A 23,546-nucleotide genomic window follows, 5' to 3' on the forward strand; every position below is an offset into this window, starting at 1 on the left:
TGTGTGTTTGTGTGTGTGTGTGTGTGTGTGTGTGTGTGTGTGTGTGTGTGTGTGTGTGTGTGTGTGTGTGTGTGTGTGTGTGTGTGTGTGTGTGTGTGTGTGTGTGTGTGTGTGTGTGTGTGTGTGTGTGTGTGTGTGTGTGTGTGTTTTAAGGAATAAAGTCAGCACATGTTCAGTTCTCAGTTTAGTACTCTACACTCTACACTCTTAATAATGAAGGTTCTTTATTGACATTGATGGTTCCATAAACATCCACGGAACATTTCCATTCCACAAAAGGTTCTTCAAAGTGGAAAAAGATTCTTTAGATTATTTAAACTGTTGACTGAAAGGTTCTTTGATGAACCAAAAATGGTTCTTCTATGGCACTGATGCTAAAACACACATCGAGAAGCTTTATTTTGAAGAATGCAGCTGAAGTTGTGCTTGAAGTGAACGTTGGTTTGTGGAGAGATTATGAGCTGTTGATGCTGAGGTTTCTTCTTCTTTCTAGATGAAAGGACATATAGAGTGAATAATATGCTTATTAGAGAGCCTCACACATGCATGTTCATCTTATTATCTTAAGGACATACCATAGACTTTTATTGCTTTTATATAAATCTCATTATTATCCCTAAACCCAAGCCTTAACTTTGCCTTTTTTAGAATTTAATAAAACAAAATCACATTGAATTAATGAATCATTGTCATTGAGAATGTTCTCATATGGAGGTATTATCAAATGTAGGGACAGGATTCCACTGTGACGCAGGTGTTTTACGACTGACGTCCACACACTCGTCATTTACACTGATGATGTGTCAATGAAGTGCTAATGATCAGTAGGAAACAGCCTTCTGTGATTCGGTTTTAATAATCTCTTGTATTGAAAGAAGATTTTGTTTTATTTTTATTTTTTATTCTTTTTTAATTTGATTTAATTCTTTTTTATTTTTTTATTTTATTGTTGCCTTTCTTATATTATATTAATATATAATATTTCTGTTTTATTTATTGATATTTTTGCCGATATAAAATGGAAAAAGTTTAGATTTTTTAGTTGTAGAGTTAAATGAATGCTTTACTGATTATTAGGTATGGCCAGAATGACTTTGCAACTGTGTTTGAGTCAGATGTGTTTATTTTGGGGTTTGTCATCTCTCACGGCCTGATTATGATGCCAGTTACAGCAGAATATATATGATGCAACTCATACGCAGCCTCTGAAACCAAACTCACAGTCATTCACAGCTTAGGTGTGAGTGTTACTGACTGTTCTCTCTCTCTCTCTCTCTCTCTCTCTCTCTCTCTCTCTCTCTCTCTCTCTCTCTCTCTCTCTCTCTCTCTCTCTCTCTCTCTCTCTCTCTCTCTCTCTCTCTCTCTCTCTCTCTCTCTATCCCTCTATCCGCAGGCCCTGTACAACTCTATTAAAAATGAAAAGCTGCAGTGGACAATGTAAGTGTGTTTTCTTCCTGCTTTCACTGATAATAACTGGAAGGTTTTACAGTAGGTGCAATGTGCTACTACCAAACTACCCACATCGAAACACGAGTCAACTGATTCTGACTGCCCTTACTGAACACATTACCATGGTAACCATTGTTTCCTCCAAAATAGCGCAGTGTCTGTCAAAATTGTAAAATTTGCAACTATATACAGTTACAGTATTTGCTCATGCAAAAGTTGCATTAACAAGCATCTACCAAAGTGTTCTCGTTTGTTTTCTCTTGCTCTTGCTAATATTTAGGCCTCAATTTATTTGAATTGCATATATTTCCACACAGTTTTAACATGCACAAACTTAATGTGATGTATATTTATTGAAACGGGATTTCTACACACACACACAAAAAAAATCATAGCGTATTTGCATCTATTTGGTTTTATTTTAATATTCATATTTTCAAAATGCATTTATTCAAACTGCTTAGCATCAGCATAAATCTTTACATGAAAGCATGAGTATGATTCAAATATGGCTAGCTGTGGATATGTAAGCAATAATCGGCTTGAAACCAATTGGATTTATTGATGACAAATTAGTAATATTACAGAATTCATTCCCGTTTCATCTATGCACGACTGACAAATATGTATCACATTAAGTTTATGTTAAATCTGTGTAATGCATATGAATGGAAATTGTATATGCATTTCAAATACATAATTCTACATCTTAAATTTAGGTCTATGATTTATGTAGTGTCTAGACATTGAGCGCAAGTCTTTCAGATTGATATACGTGTCCATTTTATGGTCTGGCAGGCCCGAGTGCATGTTTGATGGCTTGGAAAGTAAATTCATTGTTTAATAGTGATGCTTTATAACTGTAATAATTTTGATGTGATTGCCATTGTAAATGTTCACACGGCTGAAAGACACTGATGTCACAGGGGGAAAGTGGTTCCAAACAGTGAAACAAAAGCAGGTTTAATTCAGGCCATAAATATGTGAATTGTTTGCTGGAAACAATATTGTGTCAGAGCTGGCTATTCTCTCCCTATGTATATTCACACTCACCAATTAAAGACCCTGGCTTTCCTAGCGCCGTTGCTATGGTTACGGCTCCATGGATACCGCTGCATAGTTACCGCTCGGCTCTGTTCTGTCGATATGAATTCACCCCCTCTCTCACACACACACACACACAGAGCCCTAACCTTGTTCTCATCCACGCGCCCACACACACACACACCAGAACGCTCTTGAAAGGGTCCCGTTCGCATCCTGAGCAAAGGTGAACCCACAGACACCTACTGCAGCTCCCAAAATAGCCTCCCCCGTCCCTCCCTGAGCTCATGAACGAGTGCGCAGCAGAGAAACGCCACTTCATCCGCATCCAGCGGCTCAAACTTTGATTCTGGGATCTTGTACACGTGTTTTTATGCCTTGCTCTGTGGTGCATTGAACATTATTTTTATACATTCACTGTTGCTGTGTCATGCTGGCTGCCATAGATTAGTTTTTGTTGAAATTCTGAGAATGACTTGATAGTCTTGGGTTGAGAATGATAAACAAATCTCTATTTTTTGGATTTGATGTCTTTGCTGTCTAGCAAAAGCTTTTATTTATATATATATAGCTGTCATAATAGATTAATTCGGATTGGTCAATGGTGTGTTTGAAGTTTGAACAGTAAAAGATTTGTGTATAATGCGTGTCTTTTCACATCAGTGCGATTTATAATGGATGGTAACACTTTATTTTAAAGGGGTCCTATTATGCCCTTTTACAAAGTCTTGATTTTGTTTTTGGGGTGTACTAGAATATGCTTTTAATGCTTGATTATTCAAAAACACATAATTTTTCACATATTTTACATTATTACTGTAGCCTGGAAATCCAGACCTAAATCTAAAAGATTAATGGTCTGGCGTCGACTAATGAAAATCGGCCAGCTCGAGGGGCGGCACCAGGCATGCATTTGAAAATCTCACTGCACGCAACTGGATAACATTACGACCAATCACAATAATAAACCCCATACGCTTAGTTACCAGCGGAGCTCACTGTTAGATTAGACTCTTACCGTATCCGGTCGGCAAAACAGCAAAAACGTCCTTCTTGTAAAGGAAGGATTCGAGTGCCATCTTCTGTTCCTCTTTTAGAGAAAAAGCCAAGTCTAACTCGTTCATTGTAGCGGCCAAAGCCGTTTCAAACAACTGGGGTTCATCCATAGCCATCTTGCATTGTTTACTAATGACTTCGACGTCACAGCGCTGTCGTCATCTCGCCTCTGGCCCGCCTATATCAGATAACCCGATGTGATTGGTGCAGCTCAGATCGAGGGGCATATTTAATGAGCATCATTACTAGACACCAGAGTAACTCACTGAGCAAATTCAACTTGTGCTCTCGCGAGAACTCTGGATTACCAGGGTATTATTACTGCTCCCATCTATGCAGTCTGTCCCGAACGCGTTGTTTTCAATGAAGCCCCTCCCTCCGAAATACAAAATGTGCTGTGATTGGTCAGCTGGCCCAGTGTGTTGTAATAGAGGGTGCAGGTATGACGTCACTTTGTAGGCCAACCGGCTGTTAGCATTACGCTGGTTCCCTCGACAAAAACCCAATAGGCTTTTCCCATAGGATTTTGGATTATTGCTAAAAACAAGCTCTGTAATCAACAAAAGTGTATGATACTTGCACGTTTTGTCCATCAAGATAATTATCACAGATGAACACGACTTTTATGAATTTTGAACCCTAAATGCAGTCGCCAGAAGTAAAAAGCTAACGCTAGGCTATAAACGCTCGACTTCAACGTCACCATCACTAGCTTCCGACAACTCTTTCAGTTTTTATCTAAAAACATTTTACAAGAATGTTTGAGTTAGAATAGTTTACAAGAGCACAATTATAAACATAACGAATCTATAAAAGCAGACTTGAGTTTACCGGTTCGGCGTGATGACGTTTAATCTCCTCGACAGACTCTGTTACTCCCATTTAGCCACTTTTGTTAGCAACCGCCTTTTTCAAGACAGCTTCATAAAAATCGGGATAAAACTGATGTATTTTATGTCATAGAATAAAATGTGAAAGTGTTTGGAGCTTGTGTTCAGCACAGACCTTATTTCAGCCATTTAACCAAAATCCCATAAAAAAATATTGATTTCGGGATTATGGAACCGGAAATTGCTAAAATGCTAACTCACTTCCGCGATTTGGCCTACAAAGTGATGTCATACCTGCGCCAGTCTACTTACAGCGTTTGGCGTGTGTTTGGGAATTGTCCCGCCCCTCCTAGAGTTCTGCTCTAGTGTAAATATAAAGGATGGCAGCAATTTCAAACTCGATTCAGACCCTGACAATGTTAACAAACAAGAGGAGCATCCAGAGTGGATTTCATGCACCGACTTTGCAAGCGCGGATTTCACAGGACGTTTCAGAGTGATTTGTTTTTCTTGTACATTATAAGTATGATGTTATCCACCTTTTAATCATGATATTTGTCTGAAAACTATGGTCATACAAACAGTAATCGATCTCAAAAACATGGTTAATTCTCCTAAGGAGCGATGAACAGCCTTGCAAAAGTGAGAGCTATAGTAAACAACACTATATCAACACTAATGTTGGCTAGCAGCAGAGCGTAGCAACAACACGAAACTTATAATTAGAACTGTTAATAGATGCAACAACAAATAATAAGACATACTTACAAGTTGTGATCCATAAACAACAGATTGTCCCGACAAAGTGGAAACTGCTCCGTTTCAGGAGAAGCTTTTGTGTGTATCCTGCATTATGGTTCTGGAAGCTGTTCTCCATAAAATGTGCAGCACGCAGATAAACATCAGGATTATAATGTTCAGGAACAGTGTTTAAAATAAATGTTACCCACGTTAAGTTCGTGAGCCGTAGGAAGGTCAAGCATACGAGTTGTGGAAAAAGCAGCAGCAGCTCATCCAGGCCTCGTATGTGTTTCTGCATATTCAGAGGGCAGGGATTATTTAAATGAGAAACATTATGGATTCATAAAGCCCAGAAAAATGACTTTGTAGTCCAAAATGAGCCGTTCGTTGCGGCTCTTGAAAAGGGGATTCTGCTAAATAAAATATCTCTTTTTGGAGTGGACTTTGATCTTTGTAACCTTGCAGATCTTTTTTATGCTCAAACGTGCAGTGTTCATCTTGTTGTCTATGTGTAATGAAATATTTTTATTTGCAGAAGTTTTAATAAATGTAATATATTATTAGATTTTATGAGTTTTCTTTTGGAGATCTTTGTTTTTGCGATAATTACCAGCTAAACTGTACACTACCGTTCAGAAGTTTGGGCTATATTTATTTGATAAACTACTGTAATATTGTGAAATATTATTACTATTTAAAATAAGTGTTTTATTAATTTTTTTTATTCCTGTGATCAACGCTGAATGTTCAGCATCATTACTCCAGTCTTCAGTGTCACATGATCCTTCAGAAATCATTCAAATATGATGATTTGCTGCTTAAGAAACATTATTATTATCAGTGTTGTGCTGCTTCATATTTTGGTGGAAACACCAGCAGAATAAACCCGCCGTTCCTCAGCCAGGAGTGTTAATGAACTCTGATTACTCTGATTACCCGACACAAGACTCTTATGCACCGCATTCATCACAATGTCACAAAATTATCAATATTGAAGTAATTTTCCCCTGTGTGAGAGGGAGAAAAAGAAGAGAGACTGGGACAGATAGAGGCAGATTCAGAGGAGGGATGGAAGGGGGGAATGAAGCTGTTCACTGATACTGAGGAGAAAACACTGGAAACACGTGTGACCGTGAGATTCACTCATATCTGCTGTTCAGGTGTGTGTGTGTGTGTGTGTGTGTGTGTGTTTGAGAGAGAATGTGTGCTTACAGGATGTTAGAGAACTGATGGTGTGTGTGTGTTTGTGTTTTGAGTGTGTGTTTACAGTATGTTAGAGAGCTGATGATGTTACTGTGTGTGTGTGAGAGAGAGAGAGAGAGAGAGAGAGAGAGAGAGAGAGAGAGAGAGAGAGAGAGAGAGAGAGAGAGAGAGAGAGAGAGAGAGAGAGAGAGAGAGAGAGAGAGAGAGAGAGAGAGAGAGAGAGAGAGAGAGAGAGAGAGAGAGAGAGAGAGAGAGAGAGAGAGAGAGAGCTGATGATGTTACTGTGTGTGTGTGTGTGTGTGTGTGTGTGTGTGTGTGTGTGTGTGTGTGTTTACATTATGTTAGAGAGTCGGTGATGTTAGTGTGTGTGTGTGTGTGTGTGTGTGTGTGTGTGTTTACATTATGTTAGATAGTCGGTGATGTTAGTGTGTGTGTGTGTGTGTGTGTGTGTGTGTGTGTGTTTACATTATGTTAGAGAGTCGGTGATGTTAGTGTGTGTGTGTGTGTGTGTGTGTTTTACATTATGTTAGAGAGTCGGTGATGTTAGTGTGTGTGTGTGTGTGTGTGTGTGTGTGTGTGTGTGTGTGTGTGTGTTTTACATTATGTTAGAGTCGGTGATGTGTGTGTGTGTGTGTGTGTGTGAGCATACAGATGATCAGTCAGTATGTGAGAATTGCTCGCTCCTCAACAGGCGCTCCTGTTTTCCCAGCATGCCGCTCTCTGAATCTAATCATTCTGCCCTTTCCTGATTACATGTTTCACCCGGTGTCTGTTCCTTTCCTCTGCTTCGACTCTTTCTCTTCCACTGTTTCTGTCTTCTAGCCCTGGGTGATATATTGAAAATTCACAATATATATATTTTTGCCTATATAATTGTTTTAGACCTTTTCAGTGACATTTAGAACATTACAACAGATTTTTTTAGTGTTTGTGTTTTTTAGTGATTTACGAAATTCAGCTTTAAAAGTTTCATCTTCTTGAATCAGTTCAAACTGTTCATTTCAATGAATCAGTTCAATTATTTATAGTCTCCACGTGGCTTTATTCAAATGTTGCAATAAAATTTCGAAATGCTTGAGACCGTAAGAAACACCTTCGCATTATAGTTACAAATGTTACAATTTGAAAATGTTGTAATATTAAAGTGCATTAACCTGAACTAAGTCTATTACATCCGTTCTCAGGCTTGACGTCAAAGTTTTAAACCCGCCGTTCCTCAGCCTGGAGTGTTAATGAACTCTTATTACCCGACACAAGACTCTCATGCACGGCATTCATCACAATGTCACAAAATGATCAATATTCAAGTAATTTTCCCCCGTGTGAGATGGAGTTTATTCCTGTGATCAAAGCTGAATGTTCAGCATCATTACTCCACTCTTCAGCGTCATATGATCCTTCAGAAATCATTCTAATATGATGATTTGACTCTCAAGAAACATTTATGATTATTATCAATGTTAAAAACAGCTGCTTCATATTCGTGCGGAAACCATTGTGCATTTTTTTTTTCAGGATTCTTTGATGAACAAAGTTTAAAAGAACAGCTTTTATTTTAAATGAAAATCTTTTGTAACATGATAAATGTCTTTACTGTCACTTTTTTGTGTCCGTTTAAAGCATTCTTGCTGAATAAAAGTATTAATTTCTTTAAAAAAAAATAAAAATCTTACTGACTCCTAACTTTTGCACATTTACTATAAATTAACATAAAACATTTTAAATCGAATTGGCTGCAAATGGATTAAAACTTTTAGTTTAAATAATGGAAACAAATGAATAAAAGTTGAGTTGCATATTGAAATTGCCAAAAGGCTTTAAAATGTTGATGTACAGTTTGCTTATCTGTATATCACTCATGTGTCTTTGTCAGGTTGTAAAGTCTTGATGTGTGTGTGTGTGTGTGTGTGTGTGTGTGTGTGTGTGTGTGTGTGTGTGTGTGTGTGTGTGATTAGTGTCATTAGTCTCTCAGTGTTTCATGAAATCATGTCTGGAGTCGAGCCGTGAGCGTCCCGCGAGCAACATCAGTCCCGCTGTAATGGCTCTGGATAAATTTATTCTTTAGCTTGCGTTTCTTTCCCCACCAGTCCTCCGACCATCACACACACACACACACACACACACACACACACACACACACACACACACACACACACACACACACACACACACACACACACACACACACACACACACACACACTCTCTCACTCTCTCCCTCTCCCTCTCTCTCTCTCTCTCTCTCTCTCTCTCTCTCTCTCTCTCTCTCTCTCTCTTTTGTGCCGACAGTTACCAGGCAACAGGCTTTAAGTTTAATGCACATGCTCAGTATGAGACTGATTGACTGATTTCTTTTATTTTTTTACCCTTTTTAGAGCAGCGCGCACATAGTCAGATTTCTTATTGTGCCACTTGAATGCTTATTGTTGTCATGTGATAATCTCAGGAGACCCGAAATTGTATCAAGAAGGCCATTTTGACATCTGAGAGATTCCATATTAGAAGTAAATGTGAGATTGCATGTGCAAAAGATCACCACCATAATGCTTGATCGTTGTGCATTGGGTTTCTGAAGAGGTTTTATTGCGTCGTTTTTACAGTAGGTACAGTTAAAGACTTATTAAGGGATTATTAAACCGTGCTTAGAGCAACAACGCTTTTGGGAAAGACACTGTTTTTGTGTCTCTGTTTTTGTACTATTGGTGGCTGGTTATGTGTTGGTTTGTGGAGAGGAGTTGAAGGTTTTTGGGCTGTTTGGGCCACCGTAGCTCCATGATTTCCAGGTTGGCTTCTGTCGAGTGTCTTTCCCCTGAGAAACATCACGCGGACGGGACGGCAGTGTGATGTGTGTCCTTTCTCTGAGAAAGACACCATTAAAGGGGTCTGTTAAATGACCTCAGACAATCCGAAGTGTGTTCACAAGAAATATTACACCTCTGAGTGTAGCGAATGTGTCGAGAGAACTCATAAAGCAGCCGAGAAAGACAGAAACATGAACATTCACACGGACACACTCCTGCTTTTAAAGGGCATGTACTCCACATTTTATGCGTACATTCCTACTCTATTCACTCCTATTTTTATTATTATTTAGTTGCTATCTTATTTTTTCTCTGAAGCATCATTAATATATTTTATTTTTAATCTTTTTTTAATTCTATATTTTCCATGTTTGTTTTCATATATTTTTATCATTTTTTATTCATTTTTGTTTTTTAAATACATCTATATAGTTTTTAATAATAATTTAGTAATTTTATTACTTCAACAAGCAAAATGTATATAAATATCTAAAAATTAAAGGTTAGTTAACATTTATTTTATTTCATGAAGTTTCAGTTAACGTTATTACGTGCCGAAATGTTGGTCAAGGTTTCTTGCACTAAAAACATTGCTTCATCTTTCATGGTTACTTCCACCTGTTTTTGCATCTGTTCCTTTAAGACTTCTATATGTAAATGACTTCTGTTTTGATTTGGCTATTCTAGCATTCATCATGCATCACCAATAGGCGTTGATATGTAAATGCAGGCGGTCATGTGTTAAAAATCATGAAGTGGCATTCGTAGCCCGTTTTACTTGCATAAAGGGGAGCTAGGTTGGGGTTTCTTTCCCATTAGAACTGCCTGGAATTGGGAAAAATGAACATCACCCCAAAAGGATATTTGTTTTGGAGGCGGAGTAAAGATTTTTTGAACATGGAATAACATGCATTGATGAATTGTTCGTTATAAGATAAGAAATGTGCAGAAAGTAAACAGAATCATGTTGAGTTAAATGTGCTCATGATTGGGAATGTGATGTTTATATTACCTTTCATGCAGTGTGTGATATAACTGTTTATGAATGTAAAAGCTCTGCAAAGTGTGAAAGATCAAAGTGCATGACAAGTAAAGTTATTGTCTCTTAAAAGAAAGACTTGATTCTGAACTGCTGAAATGAGTCTCACTTCCGTAACATACCTATGTAACAATGTAACAAATTTGCATAATGCCAGCCTGCGGTCTACATTGGCTCCCTGCAAACAACGTCTACTTTGCTCCTCCCTCAAACACTAGTTGTTGCTGAAGAGTTTGGTCATGTTGTCTACATGTTTTCAGCACTTCGAATCTACTTTACATGCGCTTCCGAAGGATAAGGAGTCGCACTGGAATTGATACGGTAAAATAGACCCTGTCGTTTCGTTCGTATCACTGTGTATCAAGTGTTGAGGAAGAATGAATTTCAGATATGGTAATTGACTTTTGGTGTCTGACACATGCTGTAAGCAGTCGACCAATCACAACAGACTGGGCCATCTGACCAATCAGAGCAGAGCAGCTTGTGGAAAGGAGGGGTTTAGAGCAGGGGTCACCAAACTTTTTTCTCTGGGGGCCACATTATCGTTCCTGACTGTGATGGGGGGCCGGGGCCAGGTCAGCTATATAACATAGAATTGTATGACCCAGACCAAAATGACCACCAGCAGGCCTCATTGTGTAGTAGAGATTACTAGCCTGGCACAGCCTAGCCTGGTAATACCAAACTCTGCTACTTCACTTTGCTTCGTAGACAGAGTCTGGAATGGCATAATAGAGAAGTGTTTTCTCTCTTGCTAGGGGGCGCTTGTCTGAAGTTTAAAATCATTGGTTACCCGTAAGCCAATCACATGACGTTTGGTTATGGCGTTTGTTATGCGCATGCGCAGCCGCATCTAACTTCCACTGTAAACACATGTATGATGCGAAAACAAAAACCATCGAGCGAAATACCGGAGTAAACATGGCTGTGAACGACTTTTGCAGATTATGTGAAGTAAATCCACGGTACAATCAGCGTCTACGTCACGGCTCTCAGCCCGCCCTCTGTTCGTTGATTGGCCCGGCCGTCCGAAGGCCGATGGAAAACTAAAAGATAAGCTGTTATCTCAGACTGACTACAGAAGCGAAATGAAATTGAGCGGAAGTAGGAAGTCTGACGTAGTCAGGCTAGGCACAGCCATCCCCACTACCATATCCACACTACTATATCAACACTTGATTCCTGGCACATATTTGTCTTTACTGGTGGTTTGCAAAAGTTGTAATCGAGTCTTCACACTTTGTTTTATTTAAAGGTATTCTTCACAAATAATCGTTGGTCCACTGTTCTTTGAAAACTCTGCACTCTCTTTTAGGGGTGGAACGGTACACAGAAGTCACGGTTCGGTTCATACCTCGGTTCAGACATCACGGTTGGGTACAATGAAGGGAAAAGCAAAACAAAAATGCAGAAGGCTTGTGCATGTCTCAGGCTGGACCACCAAAAGAAAAAGTCTTAAGCCTTGTATTTTTTTTTAAAATAAGTTTTATTAATAAAGTAAAGGCATAGAACCAGTTTATTTGTAGTGCACTGACAATAGTTTTATATAATTAGTTCATTAATTCAATTAATAAAAATACCTTGATATGTTTGGTAATTGTACCTGAATTAATTGAAAATTAATCTACATTTCAGATTAATATATTTGTTTTCCTTAAAAATGTAATTAACAGTAACTTAAACACTTTGCAGATTGAATGATGTCCTGCATAAACTAAATGACGGAGTATGTTTTTATGTTTCCACTGTTCGATCGCGGCCGCGCCACACACACACACACACACACACACACAAATATAAGTAAACACTTTACGACTTTTCGATCGCGCCCACACCTCTCTCTCAACATATTCCAGCATTGCAATCTTTACACCGCAGCCTGCTTCAGAGCTTCAGAGCTAAGGCGGAGCTACAGATTAGGTGTCCCTAAGAATCTGCGTATCTAACAGTAGTTCCGCATTACATTAATTAAATTGCACGCAAGTTTTATTTATTTTTATACCGTGTATTCTCCGTGTAAAAATGTATGCACCAAACTGTGACCATGCCCGTACCATGACGTACCGTCCATGACGACTTTTGGGGATTGCCTCATAGGGCCGGTTCAAGTAGTGGGGGGCAGAGGGGCTGGGGGGCCAGTCAAAGGGGGCTGGCGGGCCTGAGTCGGCCCGCGGGCCTTAGTTTGGTGACCCCTGGTTTAGAGAAACCGAATCTTTGAATAAACCATTTTCAGACTCTTTGAGAAATTATGTGATGTGCAATGAATAGTATGAGAAAATGAAAGTGTTTTTGACCTTGGATGCATGCAAACTTATCGTAGGAGACTCCAAAACAAAATGATGTACCTTTAAAATAGCATAATAGGGGCACTTTAAAGCATGTCTAAATAGTGTTTTGAACATCATTTTCCAAAAAGAAATGAGATTTTTCATGATATGAGGGCTTTAATACACCAGTGCGTTTAACCCCGGCTCACAGTGGCGTACGGTAATTGTTTGTCCTGTCGGATAAAGCCTTTCTTTGATGTGATTTCTGCAGTGAAGCATCAGACCTCTGGTGGCAGATGTGAGGGAGAAACCCGCTGGGAAGAGCTCTTTACTTCAACACTCACTCGATCCATACTGTCTGCCTCTCTCTGGGGGGTTATGGTCGGCAGGAGTGAGGTGGAAACTGTCGGGGGAAACACTTTTATTCACTCTAGGCGGGATACACAGCAGGACAGGCCGGAAATATCACAGCGAGTCTGACAGAGGGGCTGGATCCAAACTCTCATAGTCTTTAAACACCAAACACATTGCGGAGGTGGATTTCTTTCCACAGTTACTGCAGTATAAAGAACACTAGGGGCCCTATTTTAACAATCTAAGCACATGGTCTAAAGCGCACAGCGCAAGTTCACTTAGGGCGTGTCCAAATCCACTTTTGCTAGTTTAACGACGGGAAAAATGGTTGGCGCTCCCGGCTTAAACAACGTGGCGCAGGACGTGAAAATGATAACTGCGTCGGACTGAAACTAGCAAAAAACACTTGCGCCGCGCTTGGCGCTGCATTGCACCGGGTGTAAGATAGGGCCCTAGATGTGCTTTTCCTAAAAGCAATAGCGGTGCATTCAAAGCAGTCGTTTGTGGTCACGTTATCTCGATCAATCTGCATGATTTGAGGCCTCATCCATGTCTGTAACACTAATGATGTGGGATGAACTGTTATATAGCGTTTAATGTTTAGTGTTAGTTACTGGAACAGACCCCTAACACTAAGTATAAGCAATATTAATAGAAACTAAAAGGAAAATATGAGGCGTTTCAAAATAATTCCTGTTTTTGTAAAAATTCCAGGCATGCCATGGTAATAATAACACAGTGATTATCACGAACGCAGCTTATCTATCTGTGAGATCACTTTGTTTTGTATTCCTCTTTTATGCACTTCCTCCTGGTCAATACTTTCTTTTCCTTAGTTTTGTTTCTTCCCTCAGCGATGAAGAAGAGTTGCGCAAGTCGTTTCATGATGCATTTAATTATTTAATGATAGACTGATTTGTCTGCTACATTTTCAAGGTGTATTTAGTTTTGGAATTTTATGAGCTTTATAATTGGGCATTAGTTTATTTCCCATTCTTTTTAATATTTCATAAATAAAAAATTATAATAAAAATGTAAAATAAATAGATAAATGTATTTCCTGCCATGTGTATTTATGTTTTACATGTAATTGTAGTTATTTATTTATATATTGCAACATTTCATGACATATTTTAAATATTTTATTATTTTGATTTTTGAACAGCTGTTGCATTTTTCCAAATATACAGAGTTGGATGGTAATATACGTAATGAGTTCATTGTTTCATATTCCTCTTTTATGCACTTCCTCCTGGTCAGTACTTTATTATGTTTTATTTGTTTCTTCCCTCAGCGATGAAGAAGAGTTACGCAAGTCGTTTTCGGAGCTGGGAGAGCATCGAGACGAGTCAAACTCCAGAGGAATGAAGCGGACAGGCAGTGGTTTAGTTTCTCCGTCTGGTTCTCTTCTCTATAAAACGGGTTTCTTGGTGAGGAAGGTCCACGCTGACTGTGATGGAAAGAGAAGTGAGTGATAAAGAGGATGCATCATTCCTAGATTATTACATATACCTTACTGTGAGTCATCTTATATAGAAATGTATATTTAGGACATTAGCAGAAGTACTTTTTGCTCTTTTATACGGGCGTTTTGGTTACTTGATGATCTTTTCAAATTGTATCTTTAAACTTTACAAAAAAAAATTGCAACACTTTATTTTAATGCGACGTAGTTACACGTTACGACATATACTTAATATAGTAATAACAGTAAATTATTCATAATTACAAGTATCTAACCCTAACCGTAACACTATAGTAAATACATGTAATAGTACAACGTCACTACCTCACCTTAAAGGGCACCTATTATGCCCCTTTTTAGAAGATGTAATATTGGTCTTGGGTGTCCCCAGAATGCATTTGTGAAGTTTCAGCACAAAATACCCCACAGTTAATTTATTATAACCATTTGAAAATGTCATTTTTGGGGCCTGTTTTAAAAAGAGCTGTTTTGGCGCCTACCACTTTAAATGTAAATGAGCTGCATAATCCCCGCCCTGCTGCTGGACCTAGATGATGAAGAGACTCCGGCACAGAATAAACACGAATGAGAATGGACTAAACGTCTCGGAATGGTTATTTGATACATTTATGTACTTACAAAGTTTTAATCGCGTCCCCTTTGCCATTATGGATGTGCAACACACACACACACACACACACACACACACGAACTGTGATAACGTTCGCGCAATTTTTTTGAAACTAGTAACGTTACACACACACACACACACACACACACACACACACACACACACTACTGTGATAACGTTTGCTAAGTACAAACGATTTATTTATTTATTTATTAAGGGGAGGGAGATAGACGTTTATATAGCCTACTGTCTATGGAGATAGAGCAGACCTTAATTTATTTACATTTGTAAATGCTGCAAAAAAATGCCTACGTGACATAAAACTGTCTGACGTTGTTTGTTGAGACATCCTATGACGACGACAATAAATAGCTTTAGACGCATTTGTTGTTGAACTGGCTGACATCGATTGAAATGACTATTTGCTCAAAAATCATAAAATACACTTACTTCTTCTGGAGATGATATTGGATCGCGAACTGTAGGCAACGATCCACACTCTAGGATTAACTTTGACCCTCGTTCACTATAAACAGTCAGTCAGAAAATGAATCTCGTATTTAGGAAGTTTAAGTGGTGCCTTTTCTTCATAAATAAAATCCATCCGCTGCGTTTTCAGTGGCTCTGATGTCAGTGAAGACTAGTATGTCCATTCTTACATCCCACAACACACTTCTTAGGGGACATTACCGGCTGTCGTTGATGGAGGATGCAGATCACCGAGGGCGGGGTCTATGCCAAAACCAGATGTCAATCAAATCACGTCGGTGGGGCTTAGCTCATTTCTACGTCACAGTGAGGGCAATCTGAGACAGTGCTTATGATTTATTGAGATAGTAAAAAAACTACTGGGTGGATTTTTATCATTCTAGGGTGGTTTTGCTCACACACTGCCAACACACATTTATGTTCAAACACCATGTAAAAGTGAATTTTGCATAATAGGTGCCCTTTAAAATAAAGTGTAACCCATTTTTTAATGCTATAATATTTTATATTCAGTATATTAGAGATTTATAACCTTTAACTGATTATGAAATGTACAATATATGCATGTACTTAGTTTAATATTATTTTACAGTAGCATACAATGTCACAAAATGTAAATAATATTATTTCCTCAGAGGTGTAAAAACATCTGCCAACAAAAAAATATGTATTTATTTAGAAGGAAATGCAGGTGTAGTGGGTTTCAATCAAAAACTCTTTAGTCAACACCAGTGTATTGATGTATTTGGTCCATTTTCCTGCATAATAAAAATCTGTTTACATTTTGGTTTGTTTATTTTTCATGTGAAATGCAGCACCTCGTGGGAAAAGAGGATGGAAAACGTTTTATGCCGTTCTTAAGGGACTCATCCTTTACCTGCAGAAGGTGAGTTTCTATCTTCCTCTCTTCCTTCTTTCCTTCCTCCTGTTCTTCCTTCCTTCCTTCATTCCTTCCTTCCTTCCTCCTGTTCTTCCTTCCTTCCTCCTGTTCTTCCTTCCTTCCTTCCTTCTTCCCATCCTTCCCTTTTTCCTCCTGTCCTTCTTTCTTCTCATTCTTTTTAATTTTACATAAATAAAAAATGTTAATACAATTTTATAAAATAAATTTATGTATTTCCCTACTTATGTATTTATGCTTACATTTAATTGTAGTTTTTTAATTACATTTAATGACATATTTTAAATATTTTAATATTAAATATTTATCTCTATCTGAGTCTGTTAAATCCCTCCACACACTGTATGTGTGATTATATGTGTGATTTGTTCATTACACAGTTAAATAAATCATCGGTATATTAAGTAACAGCACTTTTGCCAATATTTAGTGCCTTTCAAACAAATTATATTTGTTTGCCTTAATATAAACCCAACAGCTGTTGCATTTGTCCAGATATGCACAGTTTGATGGTAATATACGTAATGAGGTGAATGACAATATGATCAATAAATCTGTAATGATTACGAGAGTGTACTATGAGGTCATCTCTGATACATGTATTGAATTAATTACTGGATAATTGCTTTTCCAGGGCGAGTATCGGCCAGATAAACAGCTGTCCGATGAGGATTTGAAGAATGCTGTGTCGATTCACCATTCCTTGGCCATCCGAGCCACAGACTACAGCAAACGGCCAAACGTGTTTTACCTCCGGACCGCTGACTGGAGAGTCTACCTCTTCCAGGCGCCGTGAGTTCACACAATTCCCCACAGATAAAGTCCCGTCCTACGTTTTATGATGTTCCAGTTTAATACTTTTTATACTGGAAATGCATTGTGTGACACAGTATTGCAAAAAGATCTCAGGAGATAAATGAGCATTCAGATGCACAAATCTGTGTCACACATTTGTGAAAATCACTTAAGCATCTATGTGCATATGCTTATGTACAAAACGCAAAAACAGTAAGCTTTAACTGGAATAAATCACTGGAATAAATCTGTACAGCACGAGGCTCAGCATTTGGCATCTTTTCGGTCCAATTTATGACAAAACACTTATGCAGTCCCGTCGGCTGTGTTTCTGTCTTTTGTGTGTGTGTGTTCACACACATTCCCGTTCCCCAGGAGAACTCGCTCTGCTCTAGTTGAAGTTTGCCCCAGTTTCAGCTCTCATTGCTTGTGCTGGAAAATCCACTTTTTTTGTGGGTACATGTTTGCACTTATACATACATAAACACTGCTTTTTTTCCTGCGATTCCACGTCTTCTCAGATTGATGGAGCCCTCTTCGGGATTATAGGAAGTGTTGTTCTTCACTAGGATAATTAAAAATATATATATTCATCATACTGCTTCTGTACCATCATTTAACAACCGCAGAGCTCATTCTTGGTCGTTCTTCAAGTGTTACTGCTTGAGAAAATGAATTATACTAGAACCCACACTCTGTTAAAGCCTTGTACTTATCTTTGACTTTTTCTTAAAAAAGTTATTTGATTTGTTTGTGTAGGAATGCTGAACAAATGCAGTCTTGGATCACACGCATCAACACAGTGGCGGCCATGTTTTCAGCCCCGCCCCTCCCTGCTGCCATTGGCTCACAGAAGAAGTTTAGTCGACCACTGCTGCCAGGCTCCGCCTCCAAACTATCACAGGTCAGATGATCACAATAGCATACATGGTGTCATATATGTATCTTATCCTTATCAAATATAAGTCTTTAAAATATGGTTTCATTTTTTAACATCAGTTAACTACATTACATAACAATAAACAATACTTCTGTTGCATTTTTAACCTTTGTTAATGTTAATTTCTACATTTACTAATACATTTTTTTAAATCAAAGTGTGTTATCTGTTAACATTAATTAATGCACCATGAACAAACAATGAAAAATGTTATTTATATGAATTAACATTAACAAAGGTAAATAAATGCTGTAAAATTATACTGTTCATACTGTAGCTGGTTCTTGTTAACTGATGCATTAAATAATGTTAACAAATGAGTATAAATATTAAATATATGGTAATAAGAATATAAAATGTTAATAAAACAAATATGAATAATAATTTTATAAATATTCTATAATTATTTAATAAAACAATACATTTGAATAATTATTGTACCTATTTGCGTGATGTAGCTGCCTATGTAGGCAGTAGCTCACTGTGAGTGTGTGTGTGTGTGTGTGTGCTTGTATATGTGTTTATATAAGCTGCAGTATTATAAAGTGTGTGTGTGTTTGTGTGTGTGTGTGTGTAGGAGGAGCAGGTACAGGCTCATGAAACCCGATTTCGCTCCATCTCCACCGAGCTCGTACAACTGCGCTCTTATCCGCCTGACCGAAAGGTCAAAGGTCGTGAACTTGAGGAGTACCGACTGAGAGAGGAATATCTAGAGTTTGAGGTAAAAAAAAAGAAAAGTACTGCTAGTGTACCGCATACTGGACAGTATGTGCCATGATAGCGCTTAAAAGTTTGGGGTATTTAAAAAAAAACAGTGTTTTTCCATTTCCTGAAAAGTAGTGATTGTAGTAGTGAATAGTGGTAATCTTTATATACAGTAAAGTCCAGGGGTCAGAAAGTAAAAGTCCTGCCATGTGTCTATTCCACCCATGAACTCATCCAGCTGATTTCACTCATTAGTTCTCCTGGCTGACAAACTGTGCTAATTAGCAAACCCAGGACTTTTACTTTCTGAACCTGGACTTCACAGCTCTGAAATATCAGTACTGTGCAAAAGTCTTAGGCATGCTGGTATTTCCCCCCCCAAAAATGGTTTTAAGTCAGTTATTTATATATTTTGACAGACTCAACAATAGTGAGATCAGATCATACCAGCTGTTTTCAGACTCCTTGATTATACAAAAATCTCACTGGATTATTACAATTAACGACAAAAGAGTGTTTACCAAGAGTGTACCATTAACGAGTGTTTGGAAATGTAAACTGTTATTTCCTACTAACACACTACAGCAAAATATATAAATAACTGACATAAAACCATTTTTTGGGGTGAAAATACTAGCATAGCATGCCTAAGACTTTTGCACAGTTCTGTATATAAACTCCCTGATGACCCATTACTGCTAAAATGGCTGCCCACAATGCAATGCACAGTTGAATGTTGATACAATGCCTCTCTCTCTGTCAGAAAACGCGCTACGAGACGTACAGCATGCTCCTGCGGGCCAAGCAGCGCTGCGGGGGCGATGACCTGTCCGTGTTCGAGTCCATGCTCCTGGAGGAAGGGGCGTTACAGAGAGCTCAATCCAGTCCCACACTACAGGACAGCAGTCTGACCTGCAGCACCAGAGACGGCCCGAGCCCGAGCCAGACCAACACCGCGTGTGGCCCGCAAGAGCCCAACAACGGCTGCTCCCGCGGACAGGGCCAGAGACACAGCTACCGGCAGGCCGTCCGCAAGTGAACCCGCGGGAAGCTCGCGTTACCGGAGAGGAAGTGAGGTCTCTCTCTTTCCTGTGTGCGCCCTCCTGCTCTGTGCCATCAGGAAGTGGTGTTGATTCTGACTGAATCTGACTCTGTGATTGGCTGATGGGTGGGTGATGTCACAACACAAGGTGCTATGGAATCTGGTCGGGAGAACGTGTTTCTCGGAAGGGAATTACGAAATGCATAAAATGTTCCTTTGCCTTCTAGTTCTCGGTTTCTTCTGCAACTTTTCGCCATTCATCGCACACTACCTAGGCCTGGCGTGCTTAAACATCTTCAAAACCATATAAAAATACCATATTGTTGGCAGGTTTTTAGTTTTGCATCCTTAGAATTAACTCATTTGTTTACAAAGCATATTCACGCGACGAGATACGATGCCTGAGAACGACGTCTAGGATCGGGAAAACACAATGCTTGTTATCTGTCATACGGGCGTCTATTTTTGCGTGGCGTTTAGAACCGGTAGACGAACAGAAAAACAGGTTATCTGAACTAACTAGCCCGTATGCAACTAGTCATTTCCACATGTTGTTCTCCAACATTAGCAATCTGTAACTGTACAATAATGCACAAGGACATCATAGTCACGAAATACACCTTTACAATCCATCCATTTGCACAGCAAAACCCTAAAACGCCTTTTGCACTGAACACTAAGTATTATTACACTGCAGAACTCATTTGCTTAATCAGTATGTCTGTCTTTTTTTCGATAAAAACATTGAAACGTCCTTAAAATGAGACGAGAAACACATTTTGTGTATCAAGTCTTGAATTAAGCAGATTCCTCTACTTTTTAAGCACAAACCCTAGTTAAATTTTGTTTGATTTATGCGTTAAACCCTTTGTGGAAAATAAACTTAATTCAAGATATCATCTCTGAAAACATGCATTAATATGCAAAAGGATGTTTAGATATTTTTAGAGAAAAAAACGTTTGAGAAAATGATTTCTGCAGTCGAGCGAACGTACAGAGACGCGTAGATTTTGTCTGTATAGTTCATTTCTTGAATATGCTCTATTTTAGCTTCTTGTCCTTGTCTTTCTGCATTATTCTCTTGGCTGAATGTTGTCTGCTGTGTACGGCATGGCTGACTAGTGACAATCTTTGGTGTTTTGGAGCCGGTAGGAGGCACGCGGTGTGTAGTTCACGAGTCGAACGGACCTGTTACCCACGCAGCGCACTGAATGTCATCTTTTTCCTGTTAAATGCAGTTAGTCAGTGTTTAAGACGCACTTCCCCTTATTGCTTTCTTATGTAATCGAGGAAAGAGAGTCTGTATATGCGCAAAAATATATCACCTATATAAGGAATGTTTTAAAACTTATAATGAATGTGGTGTGTCAAAATCCAAACTGCCACATGCAATATTCAGCATAGGCCTGTTTGTGTGATCAACGCATATGTGGATGTTTAAATACACGGCACGCGGCTTCCTGTGACACGACGACCAATACTTCGAACGGGTGCTTGAAACCCTTGAATGTACCATGTGTTTCACCACGGTGAGGAGATTCTGGCATCACATTTCAGTCTCGAGCGTTGTTTTTCTTTCATGGTTCCTTTTGCAGATACTGTGTGGTGTTTCAGTGGTGTAACAAACATTTCTGGGTCTTGAGTCGAAGCTGGCGTATCTTACTGTTACAGTGAGTCTAAAGGGCAAAAGAAATACAAGAGGTCTAAAAGTAAAAGTAAAAAAAGAGTCTGTTTATGAACTTTGTAATGTTGTTTGGGTGGATATTGTAAAAAAAAAAATCATGTCCAAGTCACATTTCACCCCAAAGTAAAAAAAAAAGAAGATTTTTTAGGACCATTAGGTTCATTTATTTGATATTATTTGATATTGACATTGTCCCAGTACTTTAATGCATTTGTTTTGCAATAAACAATGCTTATTATATTCTGTTTGCTCTATTAGAGTGACAAACATGCTGTAGTGAAATTATTTTTATTGGCACAGGCATCACACACACACATGATGCCAATGGCAAAATATATATACAGTGCAAAAACCTTAATGGTCCTAAAAATAGGCTTCATCATCCTAAACGTGTTTTTATTGATTTGGGGGTGAAATCATGACCTGAACCATGACCAGTTTTATAAGATTCACTCAATTCTAGAGTTGATTTCGATGATGAAATCTGCTGTTGTACCTATAATACAGTACACCTTATCAATACAGCGCTGTATATCCAGAGAGCATGATGTTGAATAGTCTTGTGCGTTTATCGGTGAATTTAAAGTGGGAAAGCCATTCTCTGCTCAGGTGTCATGAATATAATGTAACCCTTGCAATGCATTCCTCTACCAGCAGAGAGCGCTGTCTCCAGCCATACTTACGCCGCAAGCACTGGAACGATAGTAGAAAGATCCACTGACGCATTGCTGGGTTTGTGTTTGTATACATATTTATTTGTCATTTTGTTTACTTTTCATGTAGACTGAAGTAATGTGTCTTGGCGTAACCACTCGTCTGGTTACCTGTCGATTTATTGTCTGCTGTCTCTCTAATTCTGCACACACACACGATGACAATGAGCGTCTGTCGTGTCCTGCTATGATGAAATCAGTCGTCTCTGACCAATATGATTATCATATAATACTATATTTTTATTTAAGCAGCACCTGAATGTACATAAACAGCATGAAATTCTTCTTCTCTCATTTGCATCTTGTGTCTTGTTTGTTCTGAGGTGAATATATGCATCATTTCTGTTGTTGGTTGAGTGTCGTCTGATGACTCTTGGTGGAGGATTGCTGCTTGTTTAAGCTTGTTATAATTGTAAATGAGGACAAAACTGAAATTGTTATTGACTGAAAGTGAAGGAAACACTAAGATGTTTTGTTTACTTATTATTTCTCTGACGTTTCTTTATTCTTTCACTTTGTTCCTGGTCTTTCATACAGTATGTGGTTCGCTTGTAAAAAGTTCTGTAAGGACCGTGTTTGTACAGCCTCTCTTTATGATGGCCTAGAATACAGAAATAAATAACAGACTATAATGAAATGCACCAAACTTACCGTGTGAAGTTCTTGATTGCATAAAACAGCATAAGTTAAGTTATTTAAATTAGTTCAGAATTGTTAATTTTACAATTAGTGGTGCTTTACGTGATTTCCACATTGTGTGAATTATATTAAAACACTGTTTTTAAGGGGTCAGCGTTTTTAAAGATGTTTTCAGGATGTTTAGTACATGCACTGACACCCCAGAGTCAGATGAGGTTAGGTGGGATTATGTTGTGTGAGTTCCTTTCACATGTATTAAAAATAACAAATATCATAATGCATTAAGCAACCCTACATTAGTTTGACGTTAGTTCAAACATGACACTAAGCAACACTGCAGTGGCACACAATACCACAGGTTTTGTGTTTTATAACTTTAATCATATCCGGTGAAAACCAGTACGAAGTGTCAGATAGAGCCAGGACAGGAAGTGAAGTCATTCTGAAACTTAAACTTAAGCCTATTTATGTGCTCTTGTGACTGTGGAATAAACTCACACAGTGTGAAGACATACAGACAGTAAGTGAATCCTCTTTAAAGTCTTTATCTACTCTCTAATTTGTGGTTCCTCCTTATTAATTCTAAATGCAAATGTATTTTTTTTATTGCAGAAACATAACCATGAGTGTCGGAAATGCTGTGCAACTGTTGGTTCTGGTTTTGACATCTACCACCATCTGTCAAGTTTATGGTGATGGTAAGATAATAAACTAAATCTAAGATAGTGTAAATCATTACACAATAAGTGAAATCCATCATGT

At 38.4% G+C, this 23,546-nt stretch overlaps 1 pseudogene across 1 annotated transcript in view; it reads left to right on the forward strand.

Moving 5' to 3' along the window:
- The window catches only part of LOC308706408 (PH and SEC7 domain-containing protein 1-like), a 42,536-nt pseudogene extending 19,754 nt beyond the window's left edge, over positions 1–22,782 (forward strand). The window contains exons 9-15 of the transcript in view: positions 1,394–1,437; positions 14,078–14,250; positions 16,184–16,254; positions 16,901–17,058; positions 17,821–17,965; positions 18,579–18,722; positions 19,470–22,782. The product of the transcript in view is annotated as a PH and SEC7 domain-containing protein 1-like (transcript). The remainder of the gene's footprint in view (positions 1–1,393; positions 1,438–14,077; positions 14,251–16,183; positions 16,255–16,900; positions 17,059–17,820; positions 17,966–18,578; positions 18,723–19,469) is intronic.
- Positions 22,783–23,546: the final 764 nt, after the last annotated feature.

This window comes from Scardinius erythrophthalmus, assembly GCF_964197995.2.
Source record: "Scardinius erythrophthalmus genome assembly, chromosome: 18".
NCBI lineage: Eukaryota > Metazoa > Chordata > Actinopteri > Cypriniformes > Leuciscidae > Scardinius > Scardinius erythrophthalmus.